This window comes from Filicampus tigris, chromosome 1 (genome assembly GCF_054856515.1).
Source record: "Filicampus tigris isolate MCC_2025a chromosome 1, RoL_Ftig_1.0, whole genome shotgun sequence".
Classification (NCBI taxonomy): domain Eukaryota; kingdom Metazoa; phylum Chordata; class Actinopteri; order Syngnathiformes; family Syngnathidae; genus Filicampus; species Filicampus tigris.
In genome coordinates this window covers 27710416-27735327 of record NC_141217.1, presented here as the reverse complement: position 1 = coordinate 27735327, position 24912 = coordinate 27710416, and the positions used below count along the sequence as shown (strand labels likewise).

Genomic DNA, 24912 nt, shown 5'->3' with positions numbered 1-24912 from the left:
CCAGTGAAGTCTTTGACAGTCACACACATAATTTCATTGGATAATTTACCCATTGACGTTTGACTAGCGTTAATTATCATTGTCTGTCATTTGCTCAATAAATTGCATCCCTAGTCCAACAGTTAAGTGTAAAAGCAAATGCTCACAATGTCTTGAATCTTTTAAAGTGGTAAATTAAGGCAGCCCTGCCTGAAAAAGAAGTACGTATTTGTTGCACACTAAAGGTTGGCAATTGGAGATACTTGTTAAAGCCTTGATAGAATGAATGTCATAGATCGTTTAGGCATGGTTGTGCTAAAACACTTGAAGGGAAATTTGGACAATCACATCATAATTGTGTCAAAATTGTGGTCGTGCTTGGATGTTGTCGGACAGTAACAAATGTAAACAGTATAAAACCTTCAATGAAAGTTGGATTTTTCTTGATGTATATACAAGACGGGATGTTTTTTGTGTGTTAGCTGCTGTAATGCATCAGTATGCTTTAGGCACTGTTATCTAGGGCAATATACATATCAAGGAGGAAGTATGTATTGATGAATGCACTTCAAGACTCACTTATGCCTTGATAAGGTCAAATCTAATTCTCTCATATCAAATTGAGTTTCTCACTCGATTAAAATGCTTCGAACGCGGGGGCTGAGGCTCTATTTTAGCTCACCTTTTGGTACTAATTCAGATAACATCAGACTCTGAATCATCAAGTCAAATTAACACATACAGCACAGAATGTTTCAATTTCAGAACTTAGCTCATCACTCACTTCATTGCAACTGAGTGTGTTGTGCCATGACAGTTTTTGATGTGAGTGATGTTGAAATGATGTGCGACTTGAGGCACCGATTATTGGTAATTGAATAGAATCATCGCGCTGATGTTTGTATTCGAGTCAAACAGCAAGGTAGCCATAGAGAAATGTATTATTTCTTCTTTCTTTTTTTTTCTGGGCATAATGGTGTTACAAATACTTTGGTCTATATAGTGTAGTTGAGATGGACTTTTGTATGCATCCACGACAGCGCCAGTGATAATGTTACGAGAAAGTGAGGAAAGAAGTTCAAGTCAGACTGGAGCCCAGTGACTTTCCTGCTAATAGGAAGAGAGCAGCACCCTCTGGATAATTGGAAAGACCTTCATGCCCTCCAGCTTGAGTGACATGCCTCAGCCCCGTTGAGTCAGTCACCTGATCGGAGCTCAGACACATCAAGATGTCGGCTCAAATCCAGAGTAATCACACACTTCCATTAACAAGCTACTCACATAGCGGAATGTGTTCTGAGAGCGGCAGCACGTCCAGCTCACACAAACGCATGCATGCAAGAGCGCACACGCCTGTGAGCCCACACGCTGTCTCTCTAAGGAGGCAGCTGATGAGCAGTCACCTGGCAAATTAGCTTATTTGACAGATGCACAGACATACTCATTGGTATATTACAAACAAGCTACGGTAGCATTGCAACTATTCTGCCCGTGGATGCTAATTCAGACCTCAAACACGTACCTTGTTGTGGAATCATGCATGCCCGTGTTCTCAATTAAAGTCATTTCTCAGATGCTGGGAAATATAATGCCCGCTTGTCGGTATGCTAATGATCAGAATGTGAATAATCACTTCCATTCCTGTGTGGTTACAATAAGTCTTACCTCTATATCAATAAGGTCACAATATCTATATCTTACAGGTTCGTTTTATCATGGTATCACAGGTTCGTTTTATCATGGTATCAATCTCAAAGTATGATAAGTATTATCTTTGGAAAGCTACCAGTATAGCAGTAAGACTCACAATATAGGTTCACGGTGCAAGTGTACAAGCGTTAGTAGTTTTTGTGCGTTTTCCAACAGTTTTTTTGTGAAATCATATATTACCATGCACTTCTATCACCATTCATTCATTCTTCATATTTGTATACCACCAAAACGCGATTATTGCAGCAGCAATAATCATGCAATGCTCAAAGTTAGTTCTATCATGATAATACATATTGTTTAATGAATAAAATGGAAATGATTGTCTTTCCGTCATACTCGATAAATGGTCAATTACATGCATGTTTGTTTACATCCAGCATCAACGTTCATTCGCGCTGCTTTTCTCCTCTCCTGCCAGCCACGTTGCTCGCCCGTTACAGGAGTCGGCACTCACGCGAACGCATGCTCACTTGGGGTGGAATGGCGATTGAAAAACTGGTCGTTTCGGTTCGTCTGTTTCAGTTTGCTTCTCATGTGTCCCGTCGGTACATAAGGCAAGGCAAGGCAGTTTTATTTATATAGCACATTTCATACACAAGGCTACTCAATGTGCTTCACACAAGCGAGGACAGCACCTACGAGCATTTACAAACACAACAGTTAACAACATTTCAAAAGCCAAGTAGAGAAAACAAAAGCAACCAACAAAACTACAACATTTAAGCGCATTAGCAGAAAACTTTAAAAACATTTAAAAGTAAAAGTAAAGAAATAAAAATGGGTTTCTAAAATATATAAAAGAATTAAAAAAATAAATAAGAAAGATTTAAAATTGTCTACACGACCTTAATCAAAAGGTATGAGAAAAAAAGCAAAGTTTTTAACCTGGATTTAAAAGCATTTACACTCGGGGCTGACTTCACTTCTATTGGCAGTTTATTCCATTTGCGTGCAGCGTAACAGCTAAATGCAGCTTCACCATGTTTACCTTGAACTCTCAGTTCCACTAACTGACCAAGGCTGCAGATCTCAGAGCCCTACAGGGTTTATATTCAATCAGCATTTCATTCATGTATTCAGGACCCAAACTGTTCAGTGATTTATAGACCAGTAGCAAAATTTTAAAATCTATTCTACACCTAATTGGGAGCCAGTGTAAAGCCTTAAGGACTGGAGTAATATGTCCCGATCTCTTTGTTCTGGTAAGAACCCGAGCTGCAGCGTTCTGAATGAGCTGCAGCTGTTTGATGCTCTTTTGAGGGAGACCAGTAAGAAGACCGTTACAATAATCAAGTCTACTGGAGATGAAAGCATGGATAAGTTTCTCCTGGTCAGCTTGCAGCATGCAACCCTTCAGTCTGGATATATTTTTCAGCTGATAAAAGGCTGATTTAATGATTGATTGTATATGATTGCTGAAAGTCAGCACATAAGCACGCACATCTCAGTTTACCATTAATTAATGAGGCACAGTAGTGTACAGTGGGGCTAATTGTAGTCAAGAAGCGCTAATGCTAGCCAGCGTTACGGTTCAACTGGCTTCCAGATTAACTGGCTCCCCATTCCAGCTGTGCCGTTAGGGCAATGCCAGTCCAGTAATTTCGTCTTTCCTGTGCGCAGATTCGTCATAAGCAACATTGAAACTGTTCAACTGCATACCTGTGCAATTCTTCAATAAACACTTGAAACAAAACATCTCGTTTACAACACCCGAGTGGCTGCAAGAAATTGTAAACATAGTAAAAAATAAAAAATATCAAAGTGAAGAGCCGTATTTGACATCCAGGGCACACAAAGACAAACAACCAACAGCGCACACAATCATACCTAGGGACAATTTAGAGTGTCCAATTAACCTACCACGCATGTTTTTGGAATGTGGGAGGAAACCGGAGTACCCAGAGAAAACCCACACAGGCACGGGGAGAACATGCAAACTTCACAGAAGGGCGGTGCTGGTATCAAACCCACGACCTCTGCACTGTGAGGCGGACATGCTAACCAGTCACCCACCGTGCCGCCCACTTTTCAAACAGTTCCCAGCTTTTTAAAAATCTTTATATACAATCAGTTCATGTACTGGCCATTTTTAGGCCACGAAAAAAGTACTTCAATTTAACTGACAATCGGCTCTAATGGATGGCTGCTGCTCCCTATTAGTCTCTTAAATTGAGTTTGCATAGTAATTAGAAGGCATCTGATATGATGCAAGTTTATGACCATGCTCCAACAAATTTTAAGCGCTTTGGCAACACTGTTAGTACAATGTTGCCAGAATCGTTTTCGTCAAGTTGGCTTAAGTAGATAATTGATTGGTCCTGGGTACAAGACTGATAAGGAATTTAACTTGGAATGGCAGTGCAAGTAGAGCACAGAGGCGAAAATGTTGGAATAATTTACTTAGATGCCTCTTAGTCATTCCTTTTCATAACATATGACTTCCTGTGTGTTAGTCTTTTTGTTCGTAATAGAGAGAGTTCAAACGGGCTGAGCAGTTAAGTATGTCATTTCCAAATTTGAACAATAGTCTCTATAAACTGAGGTCAATATACTACCCATTGTTTTTTTTAAGTTGGTGAGACACACAGTGACGAATTGGGGCACAGTGTCTTGGGCATGGCCACTATGTACGGAAAGGTCACAGTACAGTAGATGCGTGTACCCTGCAAAACATTATCTGGTAAATAGTTCTGAAAGAGATGAAAAGAGTTATGTATCTAATTAAAAGTAAGTCCACACAGTTAATCTATCAACATAGCCTATTCAGGATTGCCTAGATTGAGCCATTTTATTGGCCTTGTGGAATCACTCTAACATGGAAGTTTTCCTAATTCTCAAGGTCGTTTGCCAATCCCCATCAAACTGGCATTCCTATTGCCCTGTCATTTATTCACTATTTTGAAATCTATTAGGCTATATGACATGCGCAATTGAGGAATGCCCCGTTTCTTCCCCCTCCTGGCACTATGAGCCAGCAGCTGCACTCAATGCAAATAAATAGGTTGGATCGTCTCAGTGACCTCTGAGCTCATATAATCATGTTTGATGAGTGAGACACTCTCTAGTCATTCTTCAGCAGCCAAATGTCATATTTTTTGCGCTGGAAGCAATGCCGCGCGGCAGCATACTTACGCCTTATTGCTGCCGAGGGACAGGATGATTACCTATGTTTAAGTCCGGGCAGGAAAACAACGACTAATTATACTTCTAGTTTGGGCCAATGACTGTAATTGTGAAAAGCATTTGACATCTTGCCTGTGACGCATGCAAGAAAACTAATGATGTGATCAGCCAACTGGTCACAACTCCAAGTATGAATCAGCATAGAAAGAATTTGCTAATAAAGCGTTGAAGACCCTGCTCAGCGTTCAGCTAATTCCATTTACAAGCAGCGTCTGGTTGACCAGGCAACATCAAAGGTGCGCTACCAGAGACTCGCAGAATGAAAAATGTCAGATAATGAATTTAAAATGTTTTGAGCTGAGGGGCCACAAACTTTCTAAGAGTAAATGGAAAATAAATAGAATGGAGGACACGACGCAGGGACCAAACGATCAAGAGGAATATCCAGAGGCAGAGTCACATGTAAAGGGACTACCTTTTCTTTGGTTTTGTTATAACTGTCTGCACTGTCATTGATTTTCTTTTTCTGAAGTAGCCTTTGCCACCCCTGTGAGCCTGTCAAAGCATGACAGAGTACACCTTTGATCCCATTGACGCATCTCTGCTCCACTGACTGCCTTCCAGCCTACATCCCTCGCCCACTCTTCAGCGGTGCTGTCGTAATTTGGGGAAAAGTTCTGAGCTCCCTTTACCTACGCTGCACACTCATTCCAACAAATGAAGTCTTGCAGCATGTCTCGTTCTTGCGTCCTAGCAGGCATCCTAACAGTCACCCAAAGCCGAGCCTCAGTCACAAAGGCACCACCTGCCGCCCTCGGCACCCCTTTTAATCAGTGCTGGCTTTTCCTTCCACTTAAAGCGACACAATTAGTCTGCACTTGGGGCTCATTCCTCACTGTGAACGGATAATAGTTGCAATTGCGAGACTGAGAGGCACAAATTGTAGCATAATCAGATGCAACTAATTATACTGCCGCGTTGATGGGGTTAAGACATTAAATGAGCAAAATAAGAATAAAAAAGAAAATGAAATGATCAATCCAATTATGCCTCGAGGATGCATTGAAGTGTGAGGAATGTGAATCCATATTTACATGTAATAGACATGTAACGGACGTGCGTGAAGTTGGCCCCCCACCCCACGTAAAAATAGGGGGAAATAGTTTGTTACGTTTGTGCTTCGTTTGCGCCGTTAAAATTTTCGTTTGTGCCGCTACCGTTTTGCTGTTATTAGCGATTCTTGTTTAGGTCATCTACAGTTCACCCAGCCCCCCATCTTCGACCCGAAATGGTAACATGTGTTTGTGCCGCATTTGTGCTCTTTTGTGCTGTCAAACATTCCGATGGAGCTGCAACGGTTTTAGAGATATTCCACTTTTTAATTTCGAGCGATGACGTCACCCAGCCCGCCATTTGTACGCAAATGGGTCGGAAATGGTGCCATTCGTTTGTGCTCGAAAATTTTAACGGCACAAACGGGCACAAACAAAGCGCAAACGCAACAAACTATTACCCGCTATTTTTGCGTGGGGTGGGGGGGCCAACTTCACGCATGTATAAAACGTACTACAATTTCACATCATGATTAAAGTGCCCATCATGATTATGGTTGTCATTATTACTCCAAAAATAAATACGAACAAACAAATCAGATAAATACCCGTCCTGAAAGAATTGCAACACCTTTCATTCGGAACATAAACTATAATATGGTAAATGGGCTTTCGCTTGGTTTATGCTTTTCGATCTTCAAAATACTCAAAGCGCTTTAATGCTGTCTCCTCATTCACTTATTGATGACGCATCATCAGAAGAAACTGTGTTTTCAGGAGCGTTCTCAAGGACACTTGGTTCTCAAGGCTCAGTATCAAACCCACAACCTTTGGGTTGAGAGTCGACCACTCTACCACCTGAGACCTATTCTGCGCCTTTGCTTTTATTACATGTTCAATTACAATCATACGCCCCTTGATGGCAACCATCACAATTGCGCAGGGTGTTAATTTTCTTGTGCCACAGTCTGAGAGGAAAGAGACAATGGGGATTGCCGAGCTGTGCGTGTTGATTGGCTCCCTCGTTGCCGCGGGCAAACTGTTGGAGGTTAATGTTGCAAGCAAGGACAGTATGTTCTGTAACATCCTCCGGTGAACTGCTGCCACAGGTCAGAAAGTGCATATGAGAGAAGGAGACGTTAAAGGCCAACGCTTGTGGTAAAACATCAATTTGCAAAGAGTCAATCCACTCACATTGTGTAAGTGTACACTAACAAAATTCAAAGGAAAACACTTGAAATCACGTGATTGACTGTGTTTCATCTCCATGTTCAAACATATCGCCATCTATGTAACCACCATCATTTGTTGTTGTTGCTTGTATGTGTTTTTTTTTTTTTTTTGCAGGAGAGCCAATGGGCCTTATTCACTACCAGTGCACACACACAAATTGGTGCTTAAATTATGAGTGCTCACGTTTGAAGCGCAAATATGTGATTCATCAATGTTTGTACTTCAATGTGCATCCCTCTTCAGACTCCAAAATGATGATCCATTAATGTCACACAATAACCCTAAAATCTTTACAGCAAAATCCAAAACATTTGATGAAGTAACTTGTTAATCATCACTTGAGATTTTGTACGGAGTTCTGTAACAGGGCATGGAAATGCTTGGGAAGCATTTCTCGGAGCAATGCTCAACAACTGTGACTTTCATCTTCTGAGAAACAAAAGAAAGCAACCAGTGGTTGCTGAAGAAACCTCACAACAGTCAGAGAGGAGCTACCTGTACAGGAAGGTGTGTTTATTTCAAAGTGATCATTTCTCTTCCAGCAAATCCACTCACAAAGCGGGGAAATAAATAGCTTCAAAACCGGACAACAGCTAGTTCAGGGTGTGACACAAATAACAACACCAGGGCAAACCTACATGACTCAGCCTTTGATCGATGAATGGTTGATCAAGTTGCTGCTGATAAATGAGTGTCGACTTTGAATATTGTTGCCATTCTAGAGCAAGAGTTGCAGAAACCTGGTAGATTATATGGGGGGAAAAAAATCCTGGGATGCATTTAATAAGCAATCACAGTTTGTCCTGTTAGGCCACTTCAGTTCTTTATGCTACAGTTTGTAATGTACTTTCCATGTTCCACCAGGTGTATGTAGGCAGGATGAAGATATCACCAATCAACAGACTGAAAGAGGACAATCTGAATCTCATTTAATCTGATACGTCCTTTGAAAAAATGTCAAGGCATGCTTGATTCTATTCTGTGAAAAATGGATTAAGTGACAACAATTTGCATTAATCCTGCTGCTTCCCGTGTCACGCTTTCTCACACTCCCTCAATATGAAATTGTTGATAGCTTCACTGCAAGGAGAGCAGAGGCCTTCACAGTGTCTCATCATCATCATCATCATCATCATTATCATTGTCATGACCATCTCTGCCATCATTATCAATTAATATCGTTTCAACAGTGCCTTGTGACTAGAGCCTAAGATGAGCGTTTCTTCATCATTTTCCTCATCTTTAATGATAGGTTAAATGTGGATGTGTGGGTGGGGGCAGGGGGAACAACTGCTATCGCACGGCAGTCAGAAAGAAAAGTTAAGACAGGTTTGGACACAGGGACAAGTGTGAGGACAAAGCAGGAGCAAAGCCAGCAAGATCCACTTTACGGGGTGAGAAAATAAGAGGATGTGTGGGAAGCAAGCGCTCACAGTCGAGCTGACTCATTCCCCAATGCTTAGCACACACCATTTCTGTTTGTGCGCTGTGTCCACAAAACTCAACGTCACATTGAACATTTCTCTACAGGAGCAATACATTCATGAATGTATAACCGAATTAAACCTTCAGCAGCAAAAAAACACAGAGTTTGAGATGAATGCCAAGAATTTGAAAGGCTGCAGCTACTGCAGTGCACTCACTGTGCTGCTCTAAAGCAAAGTCATATGGCTCAACCTAATGTGACAGGATTTGATTTTGTGGGATCAATTGGTCTGGATCAGTTGGATTATAGCTGCATTTGACCTGAGAGGTTTTTTTGTTTTCTTTGTTTAGGCCTGGTCAGTATTTTGTAGAAAGAGTAAATATGGCAAAGCCTAAGGCGCAGAAACAAAACCTGCCAGTGTTCTTATTTTTGTGCCAGGGAAGAAGAGGGAGGCGGTGGCGGCATGAACAAAAGTATTGAGAACATCAGTCAGAAGCAAATGCTGTTCTCGTTCTCACTCTCAATTCCATCATAATTGTTTTTTCAGTGCCATGCTTCCAACTGTGTGGCAACAGTTTGGGAGAAGTTCCAGCCAGACTGTGCCCCAGTCCACAATACAACATCAAAAGTAGGACCTGCAGTCAAGCTGGCTGGCTATGCTTGCATGTTATACAGTATATTCTGTTACTCCAGTGCCTGCCAGTACAAGGTGTTGCTTGAAAAATGTTCGGCTGTACAGCAGCCAAGTTGAGCTCATTTTTGGAAATTCAGATTGATTTTGACCTAAAGGGTTTTGAAAGCGGCAGGAAATCAGAGGTGCCATGCTGTCAAAATAGGAAGATGAAAGGCGAGCTGTATGGCTTTGCACTCATGTAATGTTTGGATATCAAGAAGTACGCCTTAACTACAAGTGCATTGTCATAAAAATGCCACATCATCAATCAATGTTGATGATATATATCTAACATAAATACTGACCGGCAACAACATTAAGACTATTTGGACAAGCACTGTCATCAAAATTCAAGAAAGCAGTGCCATAAAAGGATATAAAAAAAAAGAAAAGTATTATATGGAGTAAGATAGCTGTCAAAAACACATATGCGTGATTAACAATTAATATCCATAACAGTAATAATTTGTGTTTTAATTATTTCGCTGTGAGTACAAATAAAAGATCTGTGAGGAGCTAATCTTCAGTAGGATCGCGGTTATGCTGGAGTCTCTCAGCTGCCTTCGGTGACCTTAGTAAATCAGGCCTTCAGTCCTGCAGGACACATCGCGCTAAAGTGAGTGACAGACATCAAGGGAGATTTTAAAAATCATTATTACAAGACAGAACTGCATTTGTGTCAACACAGTACTTGCTTGCTGAAGGCAAATCCAGATTGACATTCATCGAAAGGCTTATAAGGAAATTTCAAGGGAGGCGAGAAGTGATTATGCTGAACCCGTCAGCTGCAAACAGCACGTCAAAATGCCACCCAGGCATCTAGCCCTCCAGGTGGTTGACGCATCACTGTTATGAAAACTGAGCATGTGCTCATGAGCCTGATGACTAACGAGGTACTGAGGGAATGTGCACACACACAAAACTCACCAAACAACATCCCAAATGCAAAATCTGCGACACGTGCATGAATTTGTGTGTAGATGACTCGCCATTTACCACTTCTGTCACGACTAAAAAATGAATGAGTTGGGATTAGAGAGCAGCTAATGACATGACTGAATGATTTGAAGAGTGTCATTCCGTTCGTCAAGTCATTCATGCCTAATTCATGCATCTTCAGTCAATAATGTTGTAATTAAGAATGGGACATTAATCGAAAACACTATCAATTAATTGTTATTTTTCATATTCATTTCTGATGCTACAATGGAACTGTTGTCGTTATTTGTAGGAGACATGGTATTCCACAATCTTAACGTTCCTATTTTCAATTGGCCTTTTATTACTTTGTGAACCAAACTTGAACTGAACCTATGTTGCCTGGATGGGAGTCAGCGAAGGAAGCACTACACCGTGATCAAGTGATCAATACTAAATGCAAGTAATTGTTTTGCAATGACTCAGAAAATGAATTTTTGTCAATGCTTTAGTAAAGAAAGTTCAATGCATGAATACAAATTTCATGCGTGCTTCTCTTTCTGGGAAATGTATTCAATGATGGGTTAATTGAAATATTACACCTACGTATGCTTTATCCTCAGCATATAGAGTACATATGAGACAATGTTTATTATTCAGCCCCTCTAGAATTCACATTGTTGCAATAGCAACAATTCACACAAATTCAACCAATCCCTACAAACTAGGCACAAGCTTGCAATTTCGTCCCATCACTGCAACGTTTCCGCAAATTGGACCAAACATGGGAGCTTTCCACGAGTTTCAATATTCATAGCAGTCCACCTCTAAAAGCAAATCAAACACACTTCTTTGCTTTTAGTGGGAAGCAGTAGACAAGTGTGACTCCGTCTCTCATCTCCCAACAACAAATTCAGCTGTGCAAAACAGCTTCTTGAAGTGCTACACAAGAATAGTCGTAAACAGTATTGCACTGTGTGCAATTCTATGGTGCACAAATGAAAATCATCAATTGACAAATACTTTCCTACTACTGTGAAACACACGAGCGAGGCTGAAATAAAACCGCAGACCAGACACATCACTTTGACGGAAGTCGTTGCATTGAAATCCGTTTTAAGTGCTTTAAAACTGACTTGAACTGGATTAAACATTCATGGTTCGCAATAGTGTTAGTAATGGTTTAATCACCGAGTGATAGAGGCATGCTCCCTGTTGCCGTGACTAAATCTGCGTATGCGAGTGCTTGTAAATGCTTCTAAGTGCCAGTGACTTTTTTTTTTTAAAAGAGTATGTTACAGCAACTCATAAATACAGAGTCCACAAGAATATTGTAAACGTACATCAGAAAAAGGAAAACTTGCATAAATATTTCAATCGCAATATTTATTCAGACATCACCAGATGAATGCAAGTTACTTTTTGGTCTCTACAATTACTACATTAGCTTCCAGACATGAGGTGCATTCATAGACCGCTCTCACAGTAGGACATTTCATATTCCGAGTGAAAAAAAACTCCATCAATGCATTAAACGTTACTCACTACAAATACAGTACGGTGTTTAAACAACGTGGGCTTTCTAACAATCTATAAAAGCGGACATATCAAGAGTTATGATAAGAGTGAAATCACTGAGCTATTTTACTTAATTCCAATCAGTTCTCCATCTGGTCACCTGTGTTAGAATACATCATTAAATCAATGGGATTCCATTCTCCATTCTGCAAATGATGTAACTTCATTTCCGTGCCAGCACAAGTCACACATGGACGCACCATCGGGAGGTGCAAGGCGATCTCCAATTACACGTTATACACACGGCGCCTACATCATCCAAAAAGGGAAATATTGCTGTTTACCTGCCAATCATGCACGGACTTCAGCGAGTCTAATTTCTGTTTCCACATGTCAAGCACGGCTTACTTCAGCATGAACTCCATACCGCCCTGATTTTGATGCAAAATGAGGAATGCCACGAGGATTGGCTGGGAAAACACTACGTTCCATCCACAATAGCGCTCAAAGGTGCAAACGCCCAGTCACACCCATTTTTACCGGCGCAAAGTCTAGCAAAATACCACAAGAAAGAAAACTCCACCCACTGCGCTTTGGGCTACACTTGCGCCGGGAACGAAAATAGGGTCCGGGTGTTACCATAGCAATTGATGTCTTGACAGGAAATGAGAATTGCAAATAGGAAGAGGGAGTCGTCCCAATGTCACATAACCATTTTGCTATTTTGCTACTTTTGCTACAACCATGTTGATACTGCGTAAAGCCCACCTTAAGCCCGCTGTCACACACACACACACACACACGCGCACACCCCCAATAACTAAATGTTTTAAAGCAGAAATCAACCCAAACATATTTTTTTCAAGAATATGTTCCCAGCAGGCCCACTAGTTGAAACACGGCATAGCTGATTAATTTTGCCTTCGTGGAATATAAGTTAAGCAGCAAAATGCACTCGATTTTAGCCATTTCTATATATCACGGCTGACCTGTTTTCTGAATCTGAGCCGTGATTACTGCTGCTTCTTCTTCTTCGTCGTTGGCGGCGTCTTCTTCTCTCTACTTTAAAGACGACCAAGAAGAGGACGCTCTGTCACCGGAAGTAGTCATGGCAAGTTAACTTTGGATTTCGACATCAACAAGGACCTTTGGATAAAATGCAACACGATATAGTAGTTAAGGTAAACTGTTTTGAGACAAACCTTAACGAGCACTTTAACATTTTATTTGCCGATGTTTGGTCATCCTTGAGCTGAATGCGTCGTGCTATTCGGGTGAGCTCTGCTCACAAGGCTTGACCGATTCACTGAACAGCACATTTGAATAACGTCATGAGTCTCCGAACAGAATGTTGTTCAAAAGTGGCGGATAAACGGACAGCCGAAGGGTACCCCGGCTGTAGGCGTAAGGCGATAAACGGACTGCAAAGTTTTAGTAAAATGGCCAGCTCTGGTATTTATCTTGTTGAAGCCATTCTTCATTGGAAGGCTTTAACCTGACTCGTCGAGAACACAGTATGTGCAGTGCGGTAAAATGGCTTCATTGATTTCAGTGGATACATTTGTACTGGGCCAGTACATCTTTTGCTACACGGTGGTTTCATAGTGGTCCCGCGACTTCTGACTTGCTGTCTTTGTATTAGTGCCATTTGGACACTGCATGGCACACTGGGCATGGCAACCTCCTTGCGACACAGAATTGGAGTTATCCAAATGGCACTAATACAAAGACTAATACAAAATTAAAGCAAATATCCTTGGTACAAGTACAAGTTACCTTTGCACCAAATTTACCTACCACATGGAGTGCTTTTGCTACATTTTTTTTCCAAATACTGGCACTTAAAAATGCTAGTGCCAAAGTATTTTTGCTGTCTAAAAATCACGATTCGGAACTGTTATCGCTACTTGGTGCGATATTAGATTGAATTCACCAGCAGCCAGGTAGGTTACCCCAAGAGCCCTGCTCCCTGCCCCCATTACCATGACAGAGGGCCAGAGCCACCTGACAATAAAAGTAAGGCTATAAGAATTAAAACATGCTCCTATTAGTGTCACAGCAATTCTTCCTCAACTCAGCAAAACATATGGACATTTGTTACGGAGAGGTCTGCCAAACTGACAGCCTCGCCTCCTCCAGCCTCCTCACTCAGGTTTATCATCAGCTGCTGTCCTACATGGCTTATTGCCTTTTCCACTCTCAGCTGTCCACCGGGTTGAAAAGGCCTCCCAGGAAGAGATTAGCTTTCCAATAACTCGCTGAGCATCCACCTTTGCATCCGGCGCTCCCCTGAGTGACTGCTGATGAGAGCGAGCAGGACTCTGTAATAAAAGACTAGCAAGTATTTGCCAACTGTGAGGCAGCTTTAGGGCACGTTCACAAGGGAAGTGATCCCCGCGGTCTGTCATGTATCACCTTTTGCGTGAAAGACAAACAAACTGCCCATAGAAAGCACGGGGACGATGTGTAAATGTTTGCGCGTTTGTAGGTCACTGAGATCTCAGTAAGTTGTCCCTTCCTTTCATTTTAATGACGTTATTTCTTAGTTGAATTTGAGTTGTAGGTGACAGCGATTTGCATCTTGGACCAAAGAAAGACTACATACTGATCCCTCAGTTGGGGAAACTCATTTGCTATCAAAACCACTCCACGCATACAACAATTCATCCATCCATCCATTATCGATACCGCTTCTCCTCACAAGGGTCGCGGGGCGTACCGGAGCCTATCCCAGCTGTCTTCGGGCAGTAGGCGGGGGACACCCTGAATTGGTTGCCAGCCAATCGCAGGGCAATACAACAATTCAGGTAATACAATTAAGAAAATATATAGCAAAACACATTTAATGCAGAAAATAGGGCAGTACCTAAATGCGTTAAGAATTGAAAGAATTGAACCAGTCATTCAAATGCAGATACATTTTTTTCCTAGAGCTTTTATGGCAATTAAAAACATCTTGCAAGGGAAAAATAGTTTTCAGGTTGATTGTCATTTGGTTGGTAGTTGTCACTTCAATAAATCAGGTGAATCTGATTTAATGCCAATAAGAGTTAAACATTTTTGGACAAGCTCGTTTAAACTTGTCATCAGTGCAAATGATATGGCCAAGATTCCCTAATAAAGACGTCCAAAAAGACATTTGCACTCATAATGTTTAATTAACCATTCCTCTGCAGGGTTTTTCTTGGCTCGGATTAAAGCAGACATGGAACCATTCCTTTAATTCACACGGGACTATGCTGCATTCCAAACTGGCTCAAACACTTTCTCTGCAAAAATGTCATTGTGAAAGCCCAATGACATTTCTTTCTTTAAAATATATATTATAGCCCCCCAAACAAAACCAAAAAAAACAAAATATAAATAAATGAACACATGTGAACAGTTTCACAGTAAGGCTAATCATTTTTGACTTAGCTACAGTTGCATGTGTGGTCTTGTTAAATGTTGGAGAGAGAATGTTAATAGAGGTAGCACATTTACGTCTTCTATTTTTCATTTGGTAAATTGTCCTCATGCATTTCTTGTAGTCCAATGCAGGTCTCGATAAAATGTAACACTATTAGAAAAATCAGAAAAGGTGTCACATGTCATGTTGGACAACAGTGTAAGGAAAGTCTAAGGCACACCTGTGCACTAATAATGGCGTCTAATCAGCATCTTGATATGACACACCTTTTGCAAAAGAGAAGTGCTTACTATCACAGATTTAGACTGGTTTGTGAACAATATTTGAGAGAAATGTTGAAAAATGATGTTGTGTAAGTGGAAAAATTTGTTTAGACCTTTGAGTTCATCTCAAAAAATGGGAGCGAATAAAAAAGTGTTGTGTTTATATTTTTGTTGTGTGTACCACATTTTGATTGTGTAGATTATGTTATGCATACTAGAGAAGCTAAACAAAACGTTTTGGATTAAGGTTAACTAAAACAAAATAGCACAGTTTTCTTTAGCACAGTGCATTTCGATAACTTTACTCATGTGATTTCACTCCATTCTACATTTAAAAAAAGGATTGGTGCCAAGAAAAGTTAAAAAAGGTTACTTTAGTATTTATAGGTAGTTTCATATTATTAGTGCAACTCAGCACATTAGATAGTTTTTGTTACATTTTAAAATGCACTAAACAGCGAAAAAAATAAGGCCACAGTTTCACATTCAATTTCAATAACTCCATCATTAATAAACAAGTCAGGAATACTGGTAAAAGCTGCAAAGTTTAATACAAGTTGAATTACAAGATGAACTGTCATCTTAATTCTGTCTTCATTGTTCATTTGTACATACCTTAAAGAAATCTAACTGTAAGATATAGATGGTCATAAAAGAGCAACTGCTTTCTTGTGTGATTAAGTTGTGTGATTTACATATGAGCCGATTAGTCAACTAATCGCGACTACTGTTGGTGAATAGTCGACTAGCTAAATAATCGTTCGTGACAGCCCTATTCTGACACATTTGTGCGCGACGTCATCACGTATTGCGTTTGTGGATGGCTACAGCGCCACACTAGCGCACAGAGACAAGCGTGGCAGCATTGCAGCGATTTTCAAAAATCGAATTGAATGGAGAACTGAAAATCAAAAGGGAGTTAATCGAGGTGAGTTAATCGTTACAACCCTAGTGAATATTTTGGAAAAAAATGTTTATCACTTTTAACATGAAATATCTTGTCTTTGTAATGTATTCAATGGAATATAAATTGAAAAACGGATTTGTAAATCGTTGTATTCTGTAACACCCCAACTTCATTGGGTTTGGGGTATGTATATGGTAAAAAAAAATACATGTAATGGCCAGCGATACCATTACGCAGTATTGGATTTGATTACTGCAAAATAAAAACATGAAACAAAAGCATGTGTGCCATGTAGATATACTGAATATTAATGGCCACTGGTGCGCAAGTAAAACCCATAATGCCTAAGGCTGATTAAATATGAAAAGTCATCCAGAGGATGTAATCAACCACATCCTGAAAAATGCATGGACTTTATATTGAAGAAGACACGTGGCACATCTCAACAGAACAACCCTTAGCACAATCCTGTTACATTATTTTTCCCATAAGGACAGTACACTAAAATAGACAATTCTAAAGTAACTGAAGCACCAAGAGATTTTTACCAATAGACCTTGAGACAAGCCATTTATCTTTGTCAGACCATAGAGTATTTGCTGCAAAGTAAAAAAAATAAAATAAAAATAACTCTATTTCTTAACAGCTACTGTATTTCAGTGCAATGCCAGGGTTAAAAACAGATCACAAAATATTCACAAAATTCCCCACAAAGAAAGATGATTGCTGGTGGCGAATCTGGTTTACACAAATGAGAAAAACAAACATCCTAATGTTAGAGAACAAACGCATCCCAAGAAATGATTATTAGACCTCCAAAGTGTTTTACTTCATTCAAAAGGCCATCTTGATTGCTCGAGGGGAAGACAAGAGTTGTTGTTTTATTCTCCCCCTTTTGCTGGAATTTCTCGTGTACTTATCTGGTATGATTGAGCAAAAACAAACACACATTCATCCATGCACATGCATCAATCACTCAGAAATACTTGAAATTGAAAATGGCTGTCTTATTAGACTCACCCCATGGCAGAACAATTGATAAAAAAGAAAAATATAGAAAGTAGGAAAGAAGTGAATTTTTAGGTCCAATTCTTCCAATAAAATGACAGAAGATAAGCACCAAATTCAATATCAAGAGTCACTACCAGACAAAAAATGCAAACTACGACAAGGTGACTGGTAACAAATGCAGTGAGAAAATTAAGCAACTTGAAGCTGACTGGCTGTCCCACGCACATTTTCACCTCACCAAATCCGGCCCTCTTTGCAAAAAGTTTGGACAATCCTGCTTTAAAGCAAAAAAATGTCAACCATTCCAGCCTGTGAAATGCAGAAGGCAAGCTGCTTAGTGTTTACCTTTAGCCCCTTAAACTCCAACACACAGAAATACAGCATTAAATTGTGTCTTACAGTTCTGTAAGAAAAGTAGTCTGATGGCGCCATTGATTATGGATGGATGTCTATGGACGCGACAACTCGAGCAAGGCATTGTTGTTGAAAAACCCTCTTAGACAGCATTACAAATACTACAAAAAAAGCAAAAGTGTAATATTCTAATTTCTGTCAAGGAGGATATGTTTCCATCAGTACTTGTTCTTAACAAGTTGAGCGAAGCTAAGAGTAGACTATAGCTTTCTCTGAAAAGGAAGCCATGAAACGACATAAAAGATTCAGGTGCAAATCCTGGATGTCCTTTCAACTTTCGTTAAAACGCATGGCAAAATTCAGGCATATACATGAGGTGGGTACATCTGAAAGAGTACAATTTGATGTTGATCCAAACGGTGACACCCGTGCTCGACTGACTTCATCGTGGTTTTTGGACTGGTCACGTGAATAAAACCATTTGAATGCATCCCCAATAATAATCAGAATAAGTGCACTCCAAAAACACTCAACACTCATAATCACATTTTTCGTATTTTCAGCCTCCTTATCATAGTTGGCACAATTAATCCTCTTTTGCAATTGAGAGCGGAAGAAAAAGCCGCGGAGCAGCCAAAGCTCAATATTGAGCAACGCTGACCTTTTTCTCAGAAACCATCAGAGCTATAACCTGAGACAAGCTGATCACAAATAACACAGTGAGCAATAGCATAAAGTAATAATAATATTAATAATAATAAATAATAAAAAATATACATGCCTTGAAGAGGTGTGACAACCTAGAATTCAGCAACATAAGTGGAGGCAGTCGAGTTCGAGATCAACATCTCAGCTGTTTGATCCGTCCATAATAAGCACAATTGCCTGTGATAAAATGGGGTTCATAAATTGTAATACAGTGCAACCTGCCTACACTGAAAATCAATTTGAGTCACTTCGGGAGACATAAAGAAGAGGAGCAAATGCTGAATTGACATTGAGTACCAATGTCTAAACATGCATCAAGAGTATCAAACCGCTCTAGTATGAAATCGCTGGTGTTACATCTTGTTAGGCTAGGATTAATGGTGCTCTGCATGGTGTTTGCGCGCACATAATAATGTGTGCGCTATAATTAGGCCGAGAAGTCAAACACATGAAATCTGAAATGGGTCCACAGAGGGTTGCGTACTTGTTGAGAGCAAATTCTGAGTGAAAGCAGCTGCACAGTCACGGAGATTACATCCAATTGGTCGTATTTTATAATGCAGGAAAAGTACTTTCTGTTTGGTGACCGGGGGTCAAACTGAAATCTGCAGTTTATTATTTTAACAGAATACCCAGAAACGGCAAGACTCCTCATATACGGTAGTTTACCTTGAGTTTACCAATATCAGTATACGACTGTTTTTCCAAAGTTTATGTGCAGATGGTATTTGTCATTCTTCATGGTTCACGTAGTTCGACACGAACAGATAATAATCGTAAATGACATGCTCGTGTCCTGGCTCACAGCCACTCCACTGAACACATATTTAGGTCCATCATGCATATCTTGTGATCAACATATGACAACATTCATCGCGGGTTTGGTCTGTCTGATCTTAATTGCCAACACTGTTGTGGTTTTATTTGGGGTAAGAATCACTGTGTATACAATTATACAAGTATTTGGACTGAAAAGTTTAAAACAGAAATATGGCACCTGGAAGTAAATACAAATTGCAGAAAAGGGCAGTAAACCCAAACATATTTTTTTTCCAGAATATGTTCTATGCAGGCCCACTAGTTGAAACATGGCAGTCAGATTAATATTGCGTTTGTGCAATATAATTTTTATATAATAATTTTAATAATAATATTTTTTTTGATTTCTCATATTCCACAAACGCAATATTAATCAGAATGCCGTGTTTGCACTAGTGGGCCTGCACAGAACATTATTCTGGAAAAAAATACGTTTGTGTTGACCTCCCCTTTAATTACCATGAGAATAATAATTGGCCTAATTGGAATACAGTATAGTTGGAAAAGGTTTGAATACAAAGGCTGCATCAACAAGACATAATATTTTTTACTAGGCCCGACCGATGGGAATGTTTTTCAGGACGATTCTGATAACATTTTGATAACTGATTAATCAGCTGAATAATTCAAAAAATATATATTGAATAAAATAACTTATATTTTGGTCCCTTAGCCTTTTCAATAAATATATGATTTACAGCTTTACAATGCTTTGTCTTTTGTGTTTGTTTAACTTTATAACAGAGAGAAAAATCTGCACAAATCTGCCCTTTTTTTGGCATGGGGTGGTGGTGTTTGAATGCCTTTATCATTCTCCTTTTCTGTAACGTGTAAAACAAAAACAATCAGCAAAAACTGCCCCCCCCCAAACAAAATTACAAATCAGCCGATTTTTGGGGGGATGTTTAAATGTCATTACCTTTGTCATTTGCTGTTGTGTTTAAAATAAATAAAATTTAAAAAACGCCTACTTTTATGATTCTAAATCGGTTGATTAAATCATCCAGCCTATTAAATGTTCTGACCCTATTCATAACACTGCAAATGAAAATTGTAATCACCTCATGGCATATAAGCAGCATACAGAAGCACGCAAGGGGTAGATTTTAGCTACTAGTGTCGTGCAGCCTGAGAGTATTTTGTTTGCACACTGCAAAGATAAATACTGGAGCCAGTAAACTACAATTACCCTTTATTGGGATTTCTTTCTACAGCACATTGTCATAAGTATTTGACCTTTAAGATACCAAGATGCACAACTGCTTGACAAAAGAGTCAGCTCGGCGAAGGAAATCTCAGCCCAATTTGAAGAAGAGAAGGCTAAGAGAGCCTTCGTCACAGTCTTGGCACGCCAAGTCGGGAGCTCAGTAGGCTTTGCTCAGAGCCTTGTGCATGAATTGCGAAGGTGACAGCAGCCAACATACAAACACAGCTGCGAGAGTTGGACATGGAAGCCTGCGTGGGAGCTGTGAGAAGCCACCGAGAGGCCACATAACGACATGGCCGCTGGATCCTTGCATCTGTGCATTCACAATCGTCTCAAGACTCCCAGGACAATCTGAGTTCCCGCAACAACAATTGCAGCTTTGCGACCAAACATATGCTCACAATACATCAACAATCTTTGTTGAAAAATAGAAGCCCAAGCCCAGCAGGGAGTCACGCTTTTTAAACCTATCGGGACTGGGCACTGTGTTCTGCAAATAACGCAGTTATTTTATCGCATTTGCACAATCACAATTAAGAACAGTCCCTCCAGTCTATTCACGTCATACTGATTTGTCATCCATAGACACAACAAGAGCTGTTTTGGGCATAAAATAAGATCATTATTTGGTCCACCTACATGTTTTGCCTGCTGAAGCATAAAAAATTATAAGAACATAGGATCAAGAAATGACAGCATGCTATTTAAGCTCACGTAGTCCTGCTACTATCCTGAAGATTATTGTGACGTTCGTGTTTGCGTGCGTGTGCGTGTGTGTGTGTGTGTGTGTGTCAAATACAGTAAATGCCCTGAAAAATATTGCATACAAGCAGCAGGGCAGTCATTTATTCATGTGCCATGTCGTTGCAAAGACTGGTGGCTATAAGTCAGAATGGCCTTGTTAGATTTCAGTCTGATTCAACTTTGCACGCAGAGAAGAGTATATTTAACACTTAATTTATGATTACTTTGTTATTCTTGTTGTTCAGCATGGCACGGTGCAAAATGTAGTGAGCACATTTGCCTCAAAACTCTGAGATTGGGGCTAATCAGTACTCTGGTCTTCCTGTGTGAATTTTGCAGGCTCTCCCCATGCTTGCGTGGGTGTTCTGTACTCCAGCTTCCTCCCACATTGCAAAAACATGCTTCTCAGGTTCACTGAAGACTAAAACCAGCCCTTAGTTGTGAATGCGAATGGTTGTTTGTCTCAATGCTCTGTTCGATTGGCTGGTGAGCACTTAGGGTCCACATTGCCTAAAGCCGGCTGGGATAGGCTCCAGCTCACCCGGGACCTTAATGAGTAAAGGTAAGTGCATATCAAATGGATGGATTATCTTTTTCTCCCTTGTTGTCCATTTGAAAAAAGTACATAACATGGTTGAGGTGTTTTTCTTTTTTATTCAAAATCTAATTTGATGCAATGCGTTCCTTGTGTGTACCCATATCTTAGCAATATTGTGATCATACTGACAATGTGAAATTTAGAAACTGTTTCATCTCTAATGCGCTCAGAAAAGAAAGTTGTTGTTGTTTTTAAATTTTTTTATATTGATATGCCAATTTTGTTTCGTATTATGATTATTTTGACTTATTTATTGACCACAGTCACAGTAACCACAAATGACCCCTGGTTTTAATGTAAGGCAGGGGGCACTTCCAACATTTAATCTGAGGATATTAATTGAATGGATGGCATCAAATTATCGTCACTTGATCGGTTTACAGCCAACAGATCAGCATTTGTCATTTTTGCCAATAAGCCTACCGTGACATGTGGGTTGAATCATGTGGACTCGTAAATTGAGCCTAAATAAAGACTCGTTCACATCTCATCAAGAGGACAACATAAACACCACAGACAGTGGTGCCAGCCTCCTGACCTTATAAGAGATGACACCATCGTAAAGACCGCTTCTAGTAATAACAGTAAAAAGCAAGCATGCATGAATTGTAATGCACTGCAGATTGTAGTTGACTGTTCATTATTCAGTAAGAAGGTCAAGGAAGAAAAAGCATGCTATGACTTTATACTGAACCCATGTCCCCTGCCTGAGGTCAGTTGTTCAGGTTCCAGGGTCTCCTACAATACAACCTATTGCCCTATTAAAGGCCCACTTTCAAAATATTGATTAATCGTTTCCACATAATAGCACCTCAAAGACTGGTGGCCCCTGGCGAACACGAACCACTGCAAACAACATTCACAAGCAGTATGAGCTCAGTCATGAAACAAACCTCCCGTGGAGGCATTGTGTATTGTGCATTTTTTTTCTGTTCCCAGTTGGGTTAATAAGCATTTCTGTTACGTGCTTTCAGCAAAATAATCCAAGATCAAGAATTATGGCGCACTTTACACACCCTATTTTTTTTTTCTTCCTGAAATCAAATTGTCAGGGGATAAACCTGCCTCATCATGCAAGTGAGCCAGGCCGGGTAATTCATGTATTTTATTGACCAATTTGAATTAATTTTGGAGATGATTATTTTTTAATCTTTGGTTGTTTTTTTTGTGGCTCCTTGGTCGCCTGCAATGTTTACCCTAACAACATGGTTACTAGAGATGGACATTCCATCCCAGGGATGGAACGGTCCGCCCGTCCTGGACGGATGCCCATTTTGGTGTAGCAAAAATGGGGGTCACTCGTAAGAGTGTCAATAGTTTGTAGCGGCCGGGAGTAATGCCTGCATTACTCCTGCCCGCGCCTAGGGGCACCACATCAAAGTTTTATGTTATTTAGAGGGGAATTTGACGAAAAAACTCATTAAATCAGTCATAAAATGTGAAGGTGCTACAATAAAATAAGTTGTGATCTCTTGGAATAAAATAGAGGTTAAAACCTTGACCCAAACACACACAATCCACGTTTGACTTCTGTATATGGACAACGTTTATTAACTATACTACATACAAGAAATCACGACGATATAGCAAGCCTAAATAAATGAAGAAAAAAATAAGAAAACAAATATCGAAATTAACTGGGAGGTAAGGGAAAAGGGGACGTCTGATAGGTGAGCGTAAGGACGACTTTAGAGCCAGCTTGAGGACCTTATAAAATGCACAAAGTTTGCTAGCGTTCACTACCAATTTTGTATGCACCCACTGAAAAGCCCTGGTGGCTACAAAGTAGTCACTTACATTTGCTGAAGCTCACGTGATGAGCGAAGAGCAACGACCAAAAAAAGGAAAAATAGAAGAAGGCTGCTTGGAGCGGGACCAAAGCTTTGTTGGGTTCTCATGGCCGCTACGCGGTGTCGGGCTCCAAAAGGGGGCAACACTGGCATGTTGCTTCAGCGTTTGCTGCCCCGCCGGAGTTCGACGTGTCTACCACGTGTGTGGCGACGAAGGTTTGGAGGACTCCAATTTTCAGCTTTGTGCCAGTCGACCGCGGGTGATTTTCGATGCGTACGAGTGCAATCAAAAATGCAGCCAAAACATTAAAAAAAATTGAGAGGTGAAAGTGAGAGTTTGAGAAGTTTCTTTTGAAAGGAGGATCTTGTGTTTTGGAGAGGGAGAGATTTTTGAAGAGCCAATTCTTGATATTTTAAAGTCTAGGAGTCAAAGATAAGAGTTTAACCCAACATCTACACGGTTATTTCATAAACCTGACCAGAAAAATGATTGTTACCATTGCGAAGCAGATTCCTCAATGAAAAGTTAGCAGGATACACAAAGTAAGCAATACACAAACATACATTCAAATATGTTTCACTTCAAGGTAATTTTGATTGATCAAAAGCATAGGAAGTTTAATGCTGCAGTTCCCATGTCGACCTCTTGGGGTCGGTCTTCATCCGGTGTCTTCATCCACTGTCGATGTTCGTCGGGCTGAGGAGGCTCCAAAAAGTCTGTTTTAAGGCCGTTCAAATCCACATCTGTTGTCTGGGGAGGTTTTCAGGTGATGACGAGTGGCTCCTTTTCAGGATTTTGGATCTTCCTGAGTCCGAGCATGTCCTTGTTAAATCAAATGGCAGGGTCCCCTGGTGATTCCATTGTTTTGAAGTGACGGTGTAGTAGGCTTGATGATGGCATCTCCGGGCTGACTCTTGTCTCCAGCCCTGAAGATGTGGTCCATATGAAGGCATATTCGCTACACTGGAGACGGAGGATGGAAGACAAGAAGTTTTTTTTAAAAAGGACGGACTAAGTGGGTTTTCGTCCGTTCCGCTAATCGTCTCTCACCGAATCAAGTACCGACGGACGCGTTGTGTTGGGTTCTTTTAAAAAGAAAGACCACAGTTCCCTTCCGCGTTACTACGGAGCCGCCTTATTTGACTGCCTGCTTAAAGTCTTTTTTCTCTTCTTTTTCATGTGCCTCCCCTGTAGTACAATTGCACAGGCATAGTCTTCCTTCTAGTGGTTCAACACATGTAATACCATGGATGACACCACAGGACGGCCATTTCACTGATGACTGACAGAAACATGGCTCTATCTCATCACCCGAGAAGATGCTATGCTATCCACTCCAGACGATAATTGAATTGGAAGTAAAATGATTGACGATGTGGAGTGTGTCGACAAGCAATACTTGGCGAATGCAGTGTGTCCCTGTGTAAACCTTAAGTCCACGAGCTTGCCACCTACACGAATTGCCC

The 24912-nt window shown here is 40.4% G+C and overlaps 1 protein-coding gene across 6 annotated transcripts in view; it reads right to left on the bottom strand.

The window, feature by feature from the left end:
- The window catches only part of LOC147153433 (beta-1,3-galactosyltransferase 1-like), a 66961-nt gene that overhangs the window by 37790 nt on the left and 4259 nt on the right, over positions 1 to 24912 (bottom strand). For 3 of the 6 annotated variants that reach the window (XM_086029702.1, XM_086029703.1, XM_086029705.1), the window contains exon 1: positions 11980 to 12289. The exons of 2 other annotated variants lie outside the window; for them this stretch is intronic. The gene's annotated coding sequence lies outside the window, so the exon portion shown is untranslated. Of the gene's footprint in view, positions 1 to 11979; positions 12290 to 23183; positions 24410 to 24912 lie in introns of those variants that run through there. One more of the 6 variants, XR_015086704.1, reaches the window with a different exon arrangement.